The 17068-nt window shown below is 40.1% G+C and overlaps 1 non-coding gene across 1 annotated transcript; it reads right to left on the bottom strand.

Moving 5' to 3' along the window:
• Positions 1-760: 760 nt before the first annotated feature.
• On the bottom strand, positions 761-867 carry LOC122236085. Its single transcript, XR_006214284.1, has one exon. It is a non-coding gene; the product is annotated as a U6 spliceosomal RNA (small nuclear RNA).
• Between the last annotated feature and the right edge of the window lie 16201 nt (positions 868-17068).

The following is a 17068-nucleotide window of genomic DNA, read 5'->3' on the forward strand; positions in this document are numbered from 1 at the left end:
TTGGGAAAATGGTTGGATCATGTTGTAGATGTCTGTTTAGTTTTTAAAGAATTTTTGGTGAAGAATATGTTCAAATTTTATGCTCTGTTTTTAAATTGAATTGTTTCTTTTCTGTTTTTTTTAAAGATTTTATTTTTTAGAAATGTTTATTTATTTATTTTGAGAGAGAGAGAGAGAGAGAGCTCAACACCGAGCCCGATGCCGGGCTCAATTTCACACCTGTGAAATCATGACCTGAAGCTGATATCAAAAGTGGGACACTTAAGGGACTGAGTCACCCAGGCGCCCCCAGTTTTTCTTTCTTTCTTTTTTTAAGTATGAAATTTATCGTCAAACTGGTTTCCATACAACACCCAGTGCTCATCCCAACAGGTGCCCTCCTCAGTGTCCATCACCCACCCTCCCCTCCCTCCCACCCCCTCATCAACCCTCAGTTTATTCTCAGTTTTTTAACAGTTTCTTATGGTTTGGTTCCCTCCCTCTCTAACTTTTTTTTTCCCTTCCCCTCCCCCATGGTCTTCTGTTAAGTTTCTCAGGATCCACATAAGAGTGAAAACGTGTGGTATCTGTCTTTCTCTGTATGGCTTATTTCACTTAGCATCACACTCTCCAGTTCCATCCACGTTGCTACAAAAGGCCATATTTCATTCTTTCTCGTTGCCAAGTAGTATTCCATTGTGTATATAAACCACAATTTCTGTTTTTCTCTTTTACTGTGAACCCTTTATTGCCCTGTGAGGTCATGGCATAAAAAAAAAAACCAAAAATGGGACACTTCACAGATTTGCATGTTACCCTTGTGCAAGGGCCATGCTGATCTTCTCTGTATTGTTCCAATTTTAGGATATGTGCTTCCGAAGCCAGCACAAATTGTTTGTTTCTTAATATAAAATTTAGGGGGCACTTTATGTTTTCTGGATACAAGTCTTTTATTAGATATGAGCTTTGCAAATATTACCTCCCGTTCTGTGGCTGGTCTTTACATTCATTCTCTTATTAGAAGTGACTTCTGAAAAGCAGAAGTTTTTAATTTTGGCAAAGTCCTATTTATCAACTTATTCTTTTTATGGACTGTGCTCTTGGCATCGTATCTATGGGATCTTGGTTAAGCCAAAATCACAAAGGCTTTCTCCTATGTTTTCTTCTAGAAGTTTTATAATTTTAAGTTGTATACTTAAATTTATGATCCATTTTTGTGTATGATGTGTAGTAGGGAACAAAATTTATTATTTATTTATTTATTCAAAATGTTTATTTATTTTGGAGAGAGAGAGATAGAGAGTGAGCAGGGGAGGGACAGAAAAATAGGGAGACAGAGAACCCAAGGAGGCTCTGCACTGACAGTGATGTGGGGCTTGAACTCACCAATCGTGAGATCATGACCTGAGCCGAAATCAAGATTTGGACGCTTAACCAATTGAGCCACCCAGGTGCTCCTCCCCACCCCCTGAAAAAACAATGGACGTCTAATTATTACAGCCCCATTTGCTGAAAAGACTATCCCTTCTTCACGAAAAGACTTTACGTCTTTGTCGAAAATCAGTTATCCATATGTATATAGATGTATTTCTAGACTCCTTAGTCTGTCTCATTGATCTGTTTATCTTTACACACTGTCTTGATTACTATAGCTTTATGATATGTCTTGAAGTCAGGTTATGTTAGTCGTCTACATTTATTTTTTTTCAAAGCCATTTCAGTTACTCTTAGTCCTTTGAATTTCATAAATTTAATTTTAATTTTATTTTTTTAAAAAATATTTTAAATGCTTATTCATTTTTGAGAAATACAGACAGTACATGAGTGGGGGAGGGGCAGAGAGAGAGGGAGACACAGAATCTGAAGCAGGCTCTAAGCTCCGAGCTGTGAGCACAGAGCCTGACGCGGGGCTTGAACCCACGAACTGTGAGATCATGACCTGAGCTGAAGACGAATGCTTAACCGACTGAGCTACCCAAGTGTCCCTGAATTTCATAAATCAGCTTGTCAATTTCTATAAAAAGTATCTACTGGAATTTTGGTTAATATTTGTTGAATCTATAGATCAATTTGGGGAGAACTGCTATATTAATAACACTGAGTCTTCTGATCCACAAACAAGGTACATCTTTCCATTTATTTAGGTCTGCTTTCTAGTTTTCACTGTAGCTTTTCATATCTTTTGTCAAATTTAAACTTTGGTATTTCACGTTTTTATGCTATTGTAAATTGCAGTTTTCAACTTCAATTTCTGATTGTTCATTCCTGGTATACAGAAACACAATTGATTTTTGTACATTTAGAAACACATTTTTTTTGTGTATTAATCTTGTGTTCTGCAGTCTTGCTTGACTCACCTACTAGTTCCATAGCCTTTTTGTAGATTCTATAGAATTGTCTATGTAGGCTATGAATAAAGACAGTTTTACTTCTTCCTTTCCAATCTGGATGCCTTATTTTATTTATGTTTTTGCCTTATTGCAATGACTAGGATCTCAAATACAATGTTAAAGACGTGTGGTGAGAAGGAATATCCTTGTATTGTTTCTGATACTGGGGAGAAAGTATTCAGTCTTTTTTCATTAAGTATAATGTTAGCTGTAGGTTTTTCATAGGTGGCCTTTAGTAAATTGATGAAATTCTCTTCAAATAATCACTTGGTGCTATAAATTTCACCCTAAGTATTGTTTTATTAGCATTCCACAAATTCTGACATGTGGTATTTTTGTATTCATTCAGTTCAAAACACTTTCTAATCCCTCTTTTGATTTCTTCTTTGATCCAGGGTTTTGTTGTTGTTGTTGTTTTAGAAGTACATTATTTACTTTCCAAATATTTGTGGATTCTTCAGATGTCTTTTTCTTACTGATTTCTAATTTAATTCCATTGTGGTCAGAAAACATATGCATGTGTGTGTGTATGTATGTGATCTCCAATTTACTTTTGACTAGTATTAGTACAGTATATCTTTTTCCACATTTTTTTACACTTAACCTATTTGTATGTTCCTTGTGGACAGCATATGGTTGGTGTTTGTTTTAATTTTTTTTAACGTTTATTTATTTTTGAGACAGAGAGAGACAAAGCACGAACGGGGGAGGGTCAGAGAGAGAGGGAGACACAGAATCTCAAACAAGCTCCAGGCTCTGAGCAGTCAGCACAGAGCCCGACGCGGGGCTTGAACTCACGGACTGCGAGATAGTGACCTGAGCCGAAGTCAGACGCTCAACGACTGAGCCACCCAGGCGCCCCTTGTTTGTTTGTTTTAAATCCAATCTGATGAGTACTCCCTTTTAACTGGGGTATTTAGACCATTTACGTTTCATGTGATTATTGATATGGTTAGGTATAAGTCTACCCTTCAGCTATTTGTTTTCTATTTGTACCATCTGTTTGTTAATGCTTCCCCCCTCTTTTTCTGCCTCCTTTTGATTTCATTGAGTTTATTATTATTATTCCATTTTATCTTCTTTGTTGACTTATTACGTGTAAATCTTTGTTTTCTTATGTTAGTTGTTGCCTAGATTTTAGCATACCTCTTTGAGTTATTACATGCTTCCTTCAGATCATATTATATCACTTCATGTAAACTATAAAACCATACAGTAGCAAACTTTGTTTCTCCCTTCCCAGCCTTTATGTGATTATTGTCATGTTTTACCTGCACTGATGTAATGAACTCTAAAATAACATCTTTGCTATTTTGTAAATAGTTATTGTTTAAAGAGAGTCTTAAAAAAATAATCTGATACATTTATTTATGTAGTACCATTTCCATTGCTCTTTATTTCTTTGTGTACATTCAGATTTCCATCTGGTATCATTTTTCTCCTGCCTGAAAGACTTTAACAGTTCTTGTAATGCAGGTCTTCTGGCAATAAATTCTTCTAACTTTTGCATTTTTGAAAAAAGCTTTATTTTACCTCTGTTTTGAAAAATATTTTCACTGAGTACAGAATTCTAGATTGACGCATACTTTTTTTGCTTTCAGTACTTTAAAGATAATGCTCTGCTGTCTTTTCGCTTGCACTCTTTACAATGAGTGATCTGCTATCATTTTTATCTTTGTTCCTCTGTACATAACTTGTCTTTTTTTTTTTTTTTTACCTCATTCCTTCTAAGCTATGTTTGATTATGATTTGCCTTGGTGTCAATGTTAAGACTATTTTTCCATAGGATTTATGCTATTCCCATTTTGCTGTCTAATCCCCCAAATCATGTTGATATTCAGGTAGGATTGATGTCACCAAGAAAGCCATGTATATAACAATTAAAAAGGGGGTATACTTTTAAAAAATGTTTTATTTATTTCTTCAAAGTAAGCTCCATGCCCAATGTGGGGCTTGAACTCACGACCCTGAAACCAAGAGTCGCTTGCTCCACTGTCTGAGCCAGCCAGCCATCCCAAAAAAGGGGCTATACTTTAACCAGTTAACTTACCAGTAGGTAACCAGTTACCTTGGCCAAGTTACCAGTTAACTTGGCCAAGTAGGTATTCTTAATAGTAAAATTTTGATTGCTTCTTCTACTATTACTGTTTTAAAACATGACCCTGCCCCAGATTCTTTGACATTCTTCCCACTGAGAAGAGAGATCTATATCTTTTGTCCTTGAAACTGGGTTCTGTGACCACTTGACTAGTGGCTTGCAGCAGAAGCACCACTGTGCCAATTTCTGGGCTCAGACTTTCAGACCCTGTCAGTTTCTTTTTGTTTCTTAAGATGCCTGTTCTTTGATCCCAGCCATTCTGCCATAAGTAGCCCTAAACTGCCTGGAGAGAGGCCCATATGGAGAGAAGGCTCACAGCCTATCACTTTGGCTGAGCTCCCAGAGAGCCAGCACCAGCCATATGAGTAACACATTTTGAAAGTTGATCTGCCAACCCCAGGCTAGCTGTTATAGCTAGTATGGTGTGGAACAGAAATAAATTGTCTGCACTGAGCCCTGCCCAAACTTCAGATTTGTGAGCAAAATGAAAGCTTATTGTTTTAAACTTCTATGTTCTTACATGATTTGTTACATAGAAATAGATAAAGAGAACGTCCTCCCTAAAGAACTGGATTCTAAACCAGTGTCTCAGACAAGTAGCTTCTGCTCCGATCTACTGCGGTTTCCTCTTTTCCAACTTCTAATCTTTTATATGACCTAAGGTGTTCTGCTCTTTTTTCCTTCTGCTCCAGAATAACCCTGTCCTTCTAGAGAACTCACACGATTTGTAGAAAGCACTTGTTCTTCAAATCTGTGTGTTTCAAGTGTATTCTAATTATGGCTCTATTAACTGGTTTTTATACAGCTGTTTCCCTCCATTACACTCCACGGGCTCTGCATGTTCATCATTGTCTCTTGCTAAGTTTTCTAACCAACACATTCTACGTTGTCGTCTATTTTCTCTGACTAAGCAATGTTCTATTTACTGGCTGTAATATATACCCACGTTAGCTTTTTAAACTCACATTTAGAATAGGAGTCTTTATTTAAAACTTGCACCAATTCTGCATCACTGAATAAGTTAAGGTTCCCTCAGAAGACCAAAACCGTGCCCGTTATTTGGATCCAGAGAGTCTAATATATATTAATACATCCAAAGATCCTGACTTGATAACTGTACCGGTATGTCTCTCCAGAGAAGCAGAACCAAAACCTCTTAATAGATTTATTTCAAGGAACTGACTTACATAATTATGAGGGCTAGCAGATCTGAAACCTGTAGAGCTGGTCAGCAAGCTGGAAGTTCTCCGGCAAGAGCTAAGGTTGCAGTCGTGAAGCAGAATTTCTTCTGCCTCCAGGAAACCTCAGGCTTTGCTCCTAGAGTCTTTCACCTGAGTGGATGAGGACCACCCACATTATTGACGGTAATGTCCTTGATCTAAAGGGAACTGATTGTGGATGTCCACCACATCTAGAACATATCCTAACAGCAACACCTGCATTAGTATTCATCAGATAACTGGGTACTATAGACCAGGCCCAGTTGACACATAAAACTAACCATCACAGTAAACAAAGGGATAAAAGAGAGTTGTAAAATATCATGGAAGTTACAACTGCAGGGCTCTGAGGAAGCAAAACAAAGATTAAATTATTAAAACTTAGAAACCTAGTAGATAGGCCATGAGGAACTGAAACTCAGACCTCTGAGTAGGAGGCATCGCTCAGCCAGTATTAGTTGTCTGAGTTCAGAAGAGGGGACTTAGGACACTGGGACCCAGTTCTTTGTGGAAGGGCAGTGGCTGGCTGTTGTTGGTGTCCCCAAGGAGACACAATGAAGGTGATTCCGTAGGTGTTAGAATAACTGCAAAGCGGATTCCTTTGCCATTCCAGGGAGAAAATGCTTATGCTATGATGACGAAGTTTTGCTGGGGTAATACTTATAGGAAACACAAGCAGACAAAAAACCCTCAGCAAATATACAGCAAGGAGCACATTTCTTGTTCCTCCTCCAGCCTTGTAGTCTCCATCTAGTGACCAAATGGCAGAGCCAACTGGAAAAGCAAAATATGGCTTTAAGAGTCCCAGCTCTAGGATCCTTGGTGCTCAAGGTTACCAAGGCTGCCAGCATGAAGCAATCCCAGAAGTTCTGAGACTAGATGCCTGCCCACTTCCCCAGACAAAATAAAGTCATTTTCCCATTTTAAAAACCGGTTTGAAACCGAGAGGCAATAACATAATAACTGATACAGTCCATTCCTTAGGCTGGCTATTCAGCATCCATAACACTACTCTACAAATTTTGAACTTTGACATTACCCCAAAAACCTTTGTTCTCCCCCCAAAAGGCAACTTTTCTGCCTACAAACTAAGACAGTGTTGCCTTCTTACCAAATTCAAATCTGTAAAGTCCTGACTACCATTGCACCCCTGTCTCTGAGCAACATTTGTTATTTTTCAAATTCAATTTCATCTGAACATATGTTTTCTAAAAATGCAATTATAAAATTAACTTCCAATAACACTTGAGAAAATAGTAAGGATAAGAAAGAGAGAGAACAATAAAATAATATATACAATTATATATAAACACACATATATACGTAATAAGCAAGTAATTGGGCATGAGGCCACAAATGATGTTTACAACTTCCTTCTTTCACTATCCATTTTTATATTTCCTTTGTCTTCATCCAGTACCTCAGATAGTTGGTTTTTTGTTGTTTCTTTGTTTTGTTTTTGTTTTTATCGTGGGGTAATCCATCTTGCCTAAAGGGTCTGAATCATCACTGGATATGCCTTTGGCAAGGGTGGGTGGGAAAATTGTCATCTTCTATTAACTTTTACTGTTGGCATGAAAATACTAAAGTCACCCCTGAGAACGCCCTGGATTCCAAATGTAATCCTCCCCATCGAGACGCAGTACCTGATTTTTATTTGTTAATCAATATCAATCACCCCAGCCAGTAGAGTAACTCTCTTCTTCGCCTGTGGGTTTAGTAGCATGAGGAACACAAAATGATCAGGTGGCAGTCTCATTTTCCAAATCAACGCAGGATTGATATATGCTCTAGAAGAAGCGTTTGATTTTTGGGAATCAAGACTCCAAACGAACAGAGGTCAGAGTCACAGGGATTGGAAACCAAACGTCTGTGGGCAGGCTCTGAGATCTAGTAGTGAGAAGAGCCAGTCCGCTTCTACCTCTCATTCCCAGACCCATGTAGATCGGCTATGGGACATTCAGAACTACGTATTTATCCATGATCCTAAGTATAATCTACGTCTCTTGAGGAAGAACTGTCCTTTCAGGATATAATCTCTCGACTGGTACCATACCTTCAGTAGGCCGTTAAATCTTCCTACAAATCAGCTGCTTCTGGGTAGTGGGGGATGTGGTTATACCAGTGAATTCCACGGGCATGAATCCATTGCTGAAATGACTTTCTTGATCAGAAACAATCTTGCATACAGGATGCCATATTTTGTAATCGCAGATGATGCTGGCAGAAGATTGTTGGGCAGGAAGCGTGTACTCAGAATACATATCTCCTCCAAGGAGGAAAAAATTTTGCTCTCCTCCATGACAGAAGGGAACAGTCAACTCACCCCTGTGGGCTGGTTGGGCTCATTAGGGAATGGTGTCATATCAGGGGCTTTGCGTAACTGGCAAGTTAGGCATTAAGCAGCATTGCTGGGCAGAAAAACCTTGATTAGGGCAAGTTCCTGTTGTTGAGCCTACACATACTCCCATCCCTGCCATTACAGCCACTTTATATACAGATCCATTAAACAGGCACTGGAATAACTGGAGAAAGATGTTAACTGAAGTCCACAAGATAGGTCATTTTGTCCCCCTCCAACCAAGGGACTCTTCATCTGTAACTGACTTGGGTCTAGAAATTGGATGAGAGGACAGTCAAGTTAAATTTTTGGCCACCAGTCTTTTTATATAGATCAAACAACATTCTGGTAGTCTATCCATCTTTTTCATTCCTAGGTGCACCATGATCAGTTGTCCAACTAAAGATTCCTAGTCTCAAAACAGTTTGATTACCACTACGTTCATGTTGTTTTTTATGGTAAATGTCCCCTTGTCTTTGGTGGCTAAGTTCTGTCATTTGGCCTCTGCTATGTGGGAATCCCTTCATTCCCATTGACATCAGCGGGCCCAATTCAATGTAGGTATCTTCACCACTATATCTGGCTTAGAGAAAACAGCCACCACTGTAGAGTCTTTTATTTAAAAAAATTTTTTTTAATGTTTTTATTTATTTTTGAGATAGAGAGAGACAGAGCATGAACAGAGGAAGGGCAGAGAGAGAGGGAAATACAGAATCTGAAGCAGGCTCCAGACTATGAGCTGTCAGCACAGAGCCCGACGCGGGGCTCGAACTCATGGAGTGTGAGATCATGACCTGAGCTGAAGTCGGACGCCCAATGGACTGAGCCACTCAGGCGCCCCTAGAGTCTTTTAGAGATGCAAGTGCTAATATCAGCAATGCATTTCTCAATGTTTTGTCCTCTGGGCCCTCTGGTTGATGTGCTTGGGGGGTAGGTGTGCAGATCTCATGCGATAAGGTCACTTTATCATTCCTTTCTTCCTGTCCTGGATGCCTTCTTCTACGTCATGTCAGGGAAGTTCTAGCATTCCAACCTTATTAAGCACATTCCAACATTGAGTCCAAGGTTCTGTCAGCCAACCAAGAAATTTTTGCCACCTCCAGTTGCAAGAACTAACACATTAAACAGAGTGTCTGATAAATGCACCCAATAAATTTGATCTGATCCAGTTCTATATTCTATCATCCTTGGTCTAGAGCCCATAGAACACACTTCTACATATATTTCCCAGGTTTCTGCCAATTTGTATTATAAAATCTTGTATTTCTTTTAGCAGATAAATTACTTCCTCTGAGTCAGATTTTGTACTATTCCCCCCTAAAGAACGCTATTTGACTCCACTAATAAGTCTAGTGGCAACAAAGAATGGTTGTGATGGGTCTTGAGAAGAAGACCCCTTGAAGGCAACTGCCCCAGGTGAAGTAGCTGTAAGGTTTCCAAAAACATGGATGGGATGGTTGATTCCATACCTGGCAATTGCTGAGCTGCAACCCACCAACCACTGATTGATCTGGGGAGATTCCTCTCAATATAGAAACAAAGGGAAGTATCCTGAAAGTCATTTAAAGGAAATATATCCTTCCACCACCCCCATCCCAGTCCTACAGTTACTATATTTTAAAAAATTGAAGTATAGTTGACATGTACTTTTACTTTAGTTTCAAGTGCACAACATAGTGATTCAACCAGTCTATGCATTACGCTATGCTCACCACACGTGTAGTGTAGCTCTGTCTGTCCCCATATAATGCTATGATAACACCATTGACTATCTTCCTTATGCTGTATATTTTATCACTGCGACTTATTTATTTCACAACTGAAAGCCTATACCTCCCCCTCCCCTACATCCATTTTACCCATCCTTCCACCGTCCTCCAATCTGGCAGCCATTAGTTTGTTCTCCGAATTTATGGATCTGTTTCTGCTTTTTCTTTGTTTATTCACTTTTTTTGTTTTGATTTGTTTTGTTTTAGATTCCACATATAAATGAAATCATGTTATTTATCTTCCTCTTTCTGATTTATTTTACTTAGCTTAATACCCTCAAGGTCCATCCATGTTGTTGCAAATGGCAAGATCTCATCCTTTTTTATGGCTGAGTAATATTTCATTGTGTGTGTATATATACATACCACAACTTCTTTTTTTTTCAATATTTCTGAGTCATTTTTATTTCATTGATCATTTTATAAGCAGTATGTAGTTGAATTTTGTTTTATTATTTATTTATTTATTATTTTTTATTTTTTTCAATATATGAAGTTTATTGTCAAATTGGTTTATAGCAGCACTCTCAACAATAGCCAAATTATGGAAAGAGCCTAAATGCCCATCAACTGATGAATGGATAAAGAAATTGTGGTTTATATACACAATGGGATGGAGGTTCCGGAAGATGGCGGCGTAGGAGGACGCTGGGCTCACCGCGCGTCCTGCTGATCACTTAGATTCTACCTACACCTGCCTAAAGAACCCAGAAAACCGCCAGAGGATTAGCAGAACGGAGTCTCCGGAGCCAAGCGCAGACGAGAGGCCCACGGAAGAGGGTAGGAAGGGCGGCGAGGCGGTGCGCGCTCCACGGACTGGCGGGAGGGAGCCGGGGCGGAGGGGCGGCTCGCCGGCCAAGCAGAGCCCCCGAGTCTGGCTGGCAAAAGCGGAGGGGCCGGACGGACTGTGTTCCGACAGCAAGCGCGACTTAGCGTCTGGGAGGTCAGAAGTTAACAGCTCTGCTCAGAAAGCAGGAAGGCTGGAGGACAAAGGGAGGGAGAGCTGCTGAGCCCCCGGACAGACGGCAGAGCTCAGCTTGGCGGGGAACAAAGGCGCCAGCGCCATCTCCCCCGCCCATCCCCCAGCCAAAATCCCAAAGGGAACCAGTTCCTGCCAGGGAACTTGCTCGCTCCGCGCAAACACCCAACTCTGTGCTTCTGCGGAGCCAAACCTCCGGCAGCGGATCTGACTCCCTCCCGCTGCCACAGGGCTCCTCCTGAAGTCGATCACCTAAGGAGAAGCGAGCTAAGCCTGCCCCTCCACCCCCCGTGCACCTTGCCTACCCACCCCAGCTAATACGCCAGATCCCCAGCAACACAAGCCTGGCAGTGAGCAAGTAGCCCAGACGGGCCACGCCACCCCACAGTGAATCCCGCCCCTAGGAGAGGGGAAGAGAAGGCACACACCAGTCTGACTGTGGCCCCAGCGGTGGGCTGGGGGCAGACATCAGGTCGGACTGCGGCCCCGCCCACCAACTCCAGTTATACACCACAGCACAGGGGAAGTGCCCTGCGGGTCCTCACCACTCCAGGGACTATCCAAAATGACCAAACGGAAGAATTCCCCTCAGAAGAATCTCCAGGAAATAACAACAGCTAATGAACTGATCAAAAAGGATTTAAATAATATAACAGAAAGTGAATTTAGAATAATAGTCATAAAATTAATCGCTGGGCTTGAAAACAGTATACAGGACAGCAGAGAATCTCTTGCCACTGAGATCAAGGGACTAAGGAACAGTCACGAGGAGCTGAAAAACGCTTTAAACGAAATGGAAAACAAAATGGAAACCACGATGGCTCGGCTTGAAGAGGCAGAGGAGAGAATAGGTGAACTAGAAGATAAAGTTATGGAGAAAGAGGAAGCTGAAAGAAAGAGAGATAAAAAAATCCAGGAGTAGGAGGGGAAAATTAGAGAACTAAGTGATACACTAAAAAGAAATAATATACGCATAATTGGTATCCCAGAGGAGGAAGAGAGAGGGAAGGGTGCTGAAGGGGTACTTGAAGAAATTATAGCTGAGAACTTCCCTGAACTGGGGAAGGAAAAAGGCATTGAAATCCAAGAGGCACAGAGAACTCCCTTCAGACGTAACTTGAATCGATCTTCTGCACGACATATCATAGTGAAACTGGCAAAATACAAGGATAAAGAGAAAATTCTGAAAGCAGCAAGGGATAAACGTGCCCTCACATATAAAGGGAGACCTATAAGACTCGTGACTGATCTCTCCTTTGAAACTTGGCAGGCCAGAAAGGCTTGGCACGATATCTACAGTGTGCTAAACAGAAAAAATATGCAGCCGAGAATCCTTTATCCAGCAAGTCTGTCAATTAGAATAGAAGGAGAGATAAAGGTCTTCCCAAACAAACAAAAACTGAAGGAATTTGTCACCACGAAACCAGCCCTACAAGAGATCCTAAGGGGGATCCTGTGAGACAAAGTACCAGAGACATCACTACAAGCATAAAACATACACACATCACAATGACTCTAAACCCGTATCTTTCTATAATAACACTGAATGTAAATGGATTAAATGCGCCAACTAAAAGACATAGGGTATCAGAATGGATAAAAAAACAAGACCCATCTATTTGCTGTCTACAAGAGACTCATTTTAAATCTGAGGACACCTATAGATTGAGAGTGAGGGGATGGAGAACTATCTATCATGCTACTGGAAGCCAAAAGAAAGCTGGAGTAGCCATACTTATATCAGACAAACTAGACTTTAAATTAAAGGCTGTAACAAGAGATGAAGAAGGGCATTATATAATAATTACAGGGTCTATCCATCAGGAAGAGCTAACTATTATAAATGTCTATGCGCCAAATACCGGAGCCCCCAGATATATAAAACAATTACTCATAAACATAAGCAACCTTATTGATAAGAATGTGGTCATTGCAGGGGACTTTAACACCCCACTTACAGAAATGGATAGATCATCTAGACACACAGTCAATAAAGAAACAAGGGCCCTGAATGATACATTGGATCAGATGGACTTGACAGATATATTTAGAACTCTGCATCCCAAAGCAACAGAATATACTTTCTTCTCAAGTGCACATGGAACATTCTCCAAGATAGATCATATACTGGGTCACAAAACAGCCCTTCATAAGTTTACAAGAATTGAAATTATACCATGCATACTTTCAGACCACAATGCTATGAAGCTTGAAATCAACCACAGGAAAAAGTCTGGAAAACCTCCAAAAGCATGGAGGTTAAAGAACACCCTACTAACGAATGAGTGGGTCAACCAGGCAATTAGAGAAGAAATTAAAAAATATATGGAAACAAACGAAAATGAAAATACAACAATCCAAACGCTTTGGGATGCAGCGAAGGCAGTCCTGAGAGGAAAATACATTGCAATCCAGGCCTATCTCAAGAAACAAGAAAAATCCCAAATACAAAATCTAACAGCACACCTAAAGGAAATAGAAGCAGAACAGCAAAGGCAGCCTAAACCCAGCAGAAGAAGAGAAATAATAAAGATCAGAGCAGAAATAAACAATATAGAATCTAAAAAAACTGTAGAGCAGATCAACGAAACCAAGAGTTGGTTTTTTGAAAAAATAAACAAAATTGACAAACCTCTAGCCAGGCTTCTCAAAAAGAAAAGGGAGATGACCCAAATAGATAAAATCATGAATGAAAATGGAATGATTACAACCAATCCCTCAGAGATACAAACAATTATCAGGGAATACTATGAAAAATTATATGCCAACAAACTGGACAACCTGGAAGAAATGGACAAATTCCTAAACACCCACACTCTTCCAAAACTCAATCAGGAGGAAAGAGAAAGCTTGAACAGACCCATAACCAGCGAAGAAATTGAATCGGTTATCAAAAATCTCCCAACAAATAAGAGTCCAGGACCAGATGGCTTCCCAGGGGAGTTCTACCAGACGTTTAAAGCAGAGATAATACCTATCCTTCTCAAGCTATTCCAAGAAATAGAAAGGGAAGGAAAACTTCCAGACTCATTCTATGAAGCCAGTATTACTTTGATTCCTAAACCAGACAGAGACCCAGTAAAAAAAAGAGAACTACAGGCCAATATCTCTGATGAATATGGATGCAAAAATTCTCAATAAGATACTAGCAAATCGAATTCAACAGCATATAAAAAGAATTATTCACCATGATCAAGTGGGATTCATTCCTGGGATGCAGGGCTGGTTCAACATTCGCAAATCAATCAACGTGATACATCACATTAACACAAAAAAAGAGAAGAACCATATGATCCTGTCAATCGATGCAGAAAAGGCCTTTGACAAAATCCAGCACCTTTCTTAATAAAAACCCTTGAGAAAGTCGGGATAGAAGGAACATACTTAAAGATCATAAAGGCCATTTATGAAAAGCCCACAGCTAACATCATCCTCAACGGGGAAAAACTGAGAGCTTTTTCCCTGAGATCAGGAACACGACAGGGATGCCCACTGTCACCGCTGTTGTTTAATATAGTGCTGGAAGTTCTAGCATCAGCAATCAGACAACAAAAGGAAATCAAAGGCATCAAAATTGGCAAAGATGAAGTCAAGCTTTCGCTTTTTGCAGATGACATGATATTATACATGGAAAATCCGATAGACTCCACCAAAAGTCTGCTAGAACTGATACATGAATTCAGCAAAGTTGCAGGATACAAAATCAATGTGCAGAAATCAGTTGCATTCTTATACACTAACAATGAAGCAACAGAAAGACAAATGAAGAAACTGATCCCATTCACAATTGCACCAAGAAGCATAAAATACCTAGGAATAAATCTAACCAAAGATGTAAAAGATCTGTATGCTGAAAACTATAGAAAGCTTATGAAGGTAATTGAAGAAGATATAAAGAAATGGAAAGACATTCCCTGCTCATGGATTGGAAGAATAAATATTGTCAAAATGTCAATACTACCCAAAGCTATCTACACATTCAATGCAATCCCAATCAAAATTGCACCAGCATTCTTCTCAAAACTAGAACAAGCAATCCTAAAATTCATATGGAACCACAAAAGGCCCCGAATAGCCAAAGTAATTTTGAAGAAGAAGACCAAAGCAGGAGGCATCACAATCCCAGACTTTAGCCTCTACTACAAAGCTGTCATCATCAAGACAGCATGGTATTGGCATAAAAACAGACACATAGACCAATGGAATAGAATAGAAACCCCAGAACTAGACCCACAAACGTATGGCCAACTCATCTTTGACAAAGCAGGAAAGAACATCCAATGGAAAAAAGACAGTCTCTTTAACAAATGGTGCTGGGAGAACTGGACAGCAACATGCAGAAAGTTGAAACTAGACCACTTTCTCACACCATTCACAAAAATAAACTCAAAATGGATAAAGGACCTGAATGTGAGACAGGAAACCATCAAAACCTTAGAGGAGAAAGCAGGAAAAGACCTCTCTGACCTCAGCCGTAGCAATCTCTTACTCGGCACATCCCCAAAGGCAAGGGAATTAAAAGCAAAAGTGAATTACTGGGACCTTATGAAGATAAAAAGCTTCTGCACAGCAAAGGAAACAACCAACAAAACTAAAAGGCAACCTACGGAATGGGAAAAGATATTTGCAAATGACACATCGGACAAAGGGCTAGTATCCAAAATCTATAAAGAGCTCATCAAACTCCACACCCGAAAAACAAATAACCCAGTGAAGAAATGGGCAGAAAACATGAATAGACACTTCTCTAAAGAAGACATCCGGATGGCCAACAGGCACATGAAAAGATGTTCAACGTCGCTCCTTATCAGGGAAATACAAATCAAAACCACACTCAGATACCACCTCACGCCAGTCAGAGTGGCCAAAATGAAGAAATCAGGAGACTATAGATGCTGGAGAGGACGTGGAGAAACAGGAACCCTCTTGCACTGTTGGTGGGAATGCAAATTGGTGCAGCCGCTCTGGAAAGCAGTGTGGAGGTTCCTCAGAAAATTAAAAATAGACCTACCCTATGACCCAGCAATAGCACTGGTAGGAATTTATCCAAGGGATACAGGAGTACTGATGCATAGGGGCACTTGTACCCCAATGTTTATAGCAGCACTCTCAACAATAGCCAAATTATGGAAAGAGCCTAAATGTCCATCAACTGATGAATGGATAAAGAAATTGTGGTTTATATACACAATGGAATACTACGTGGCAATGAGAAAAAATGAAATATGGCCTTTTGTAGCAACATGGATGGAACTGGAGAGTGTGATGCTAAGTGAAATAAGCCACACAGAGAAAGACAGATACCATATGGTTTCACTCTTATGTGGATCCTGAGAAATGTAACAGAAACCCATGGGGGAGGGGAAGGAAAAAAAAAAAAAAAGAGGTTAGAGTGGGAGAGAGCCAAAGCATAAGAGACTGTTAAAAACTGAGAACAAACTGAGGGTTGATGGGGGGTGGGAGGGAGGGCAGGGTGGGTGATGGGTATTGAGGAGGGCACCTTTTGGAATGAGCACTGGGTGTTGTATGGAAACCAATTTGACAGTAAATTTCATATATTAAAAAAAAAATAAAAAAAAATAAAACTGACCATTAAAAGTTAATGAAGCTTAAAAATATATATATATATATATATATATACACAATGGAATACTACGTGGCAATGAGAAAGAATGAAATATGGCCTTTTGTAGCAACGTGGATGGAACTGGAGAGTGTGATGCTAAGTGAAATAAGCCATACAGAGAAAGACAGATGCCATATGGTTTCACTCTTATGTGGATCCTGAGAAACACAACTTCTTTATCCATTCATCTATCCATGGATACGTGGGTTGCTTCCATATAGCTACTGTATTGGTCTAAAGCAGGTCTCATGTGATGCACCGAGACTCCTATGGTGCCATCTAGTGGCAATTGCTCATTGAACCTTATCTTCTCACACGCTACTTTCAACAGGTGGTAAACAAAGCAAAGACTCATGTTTTCTAGTGATTCTTCTAAAACTAGATACATATTCAGAGGTTGGGAATGGATAGGTTGCAGAATTTCTCAGAGACAAGGTGAAAAATAAAATCATGTTTTAAAGTCTCTACCAAAGCTGAGGACTGAGAAGAAGAATGTTCTACTCAGCTGGCCAGTAGTCTTTCTTTGAGGCTGAGTGAAAGTGAAGACGTGGCAAGACAAACCAATGGAGGCCAGGCCCACAAACAGTGTTTCCAGAGGCTCACACCCTCCCCGCTACACCCACATTCACCAGGACCAAGTATAGCTGACATGACAGATCCCAGAGC

This window comes from Panthera tigris, chromosome F3, assembly GCF_018350195.1.
Source record: "Panthera tigris isolate Pti1 chromosome F3, P.tigris_Pti1_mat1.1, whole genome shotgun sequence".
Taxonomy (NCBI): Eukaryota; Metazoa; Chordata; class Mammalia; order Carnivora; family Felidae; genus Panthera; species Panthera tigris.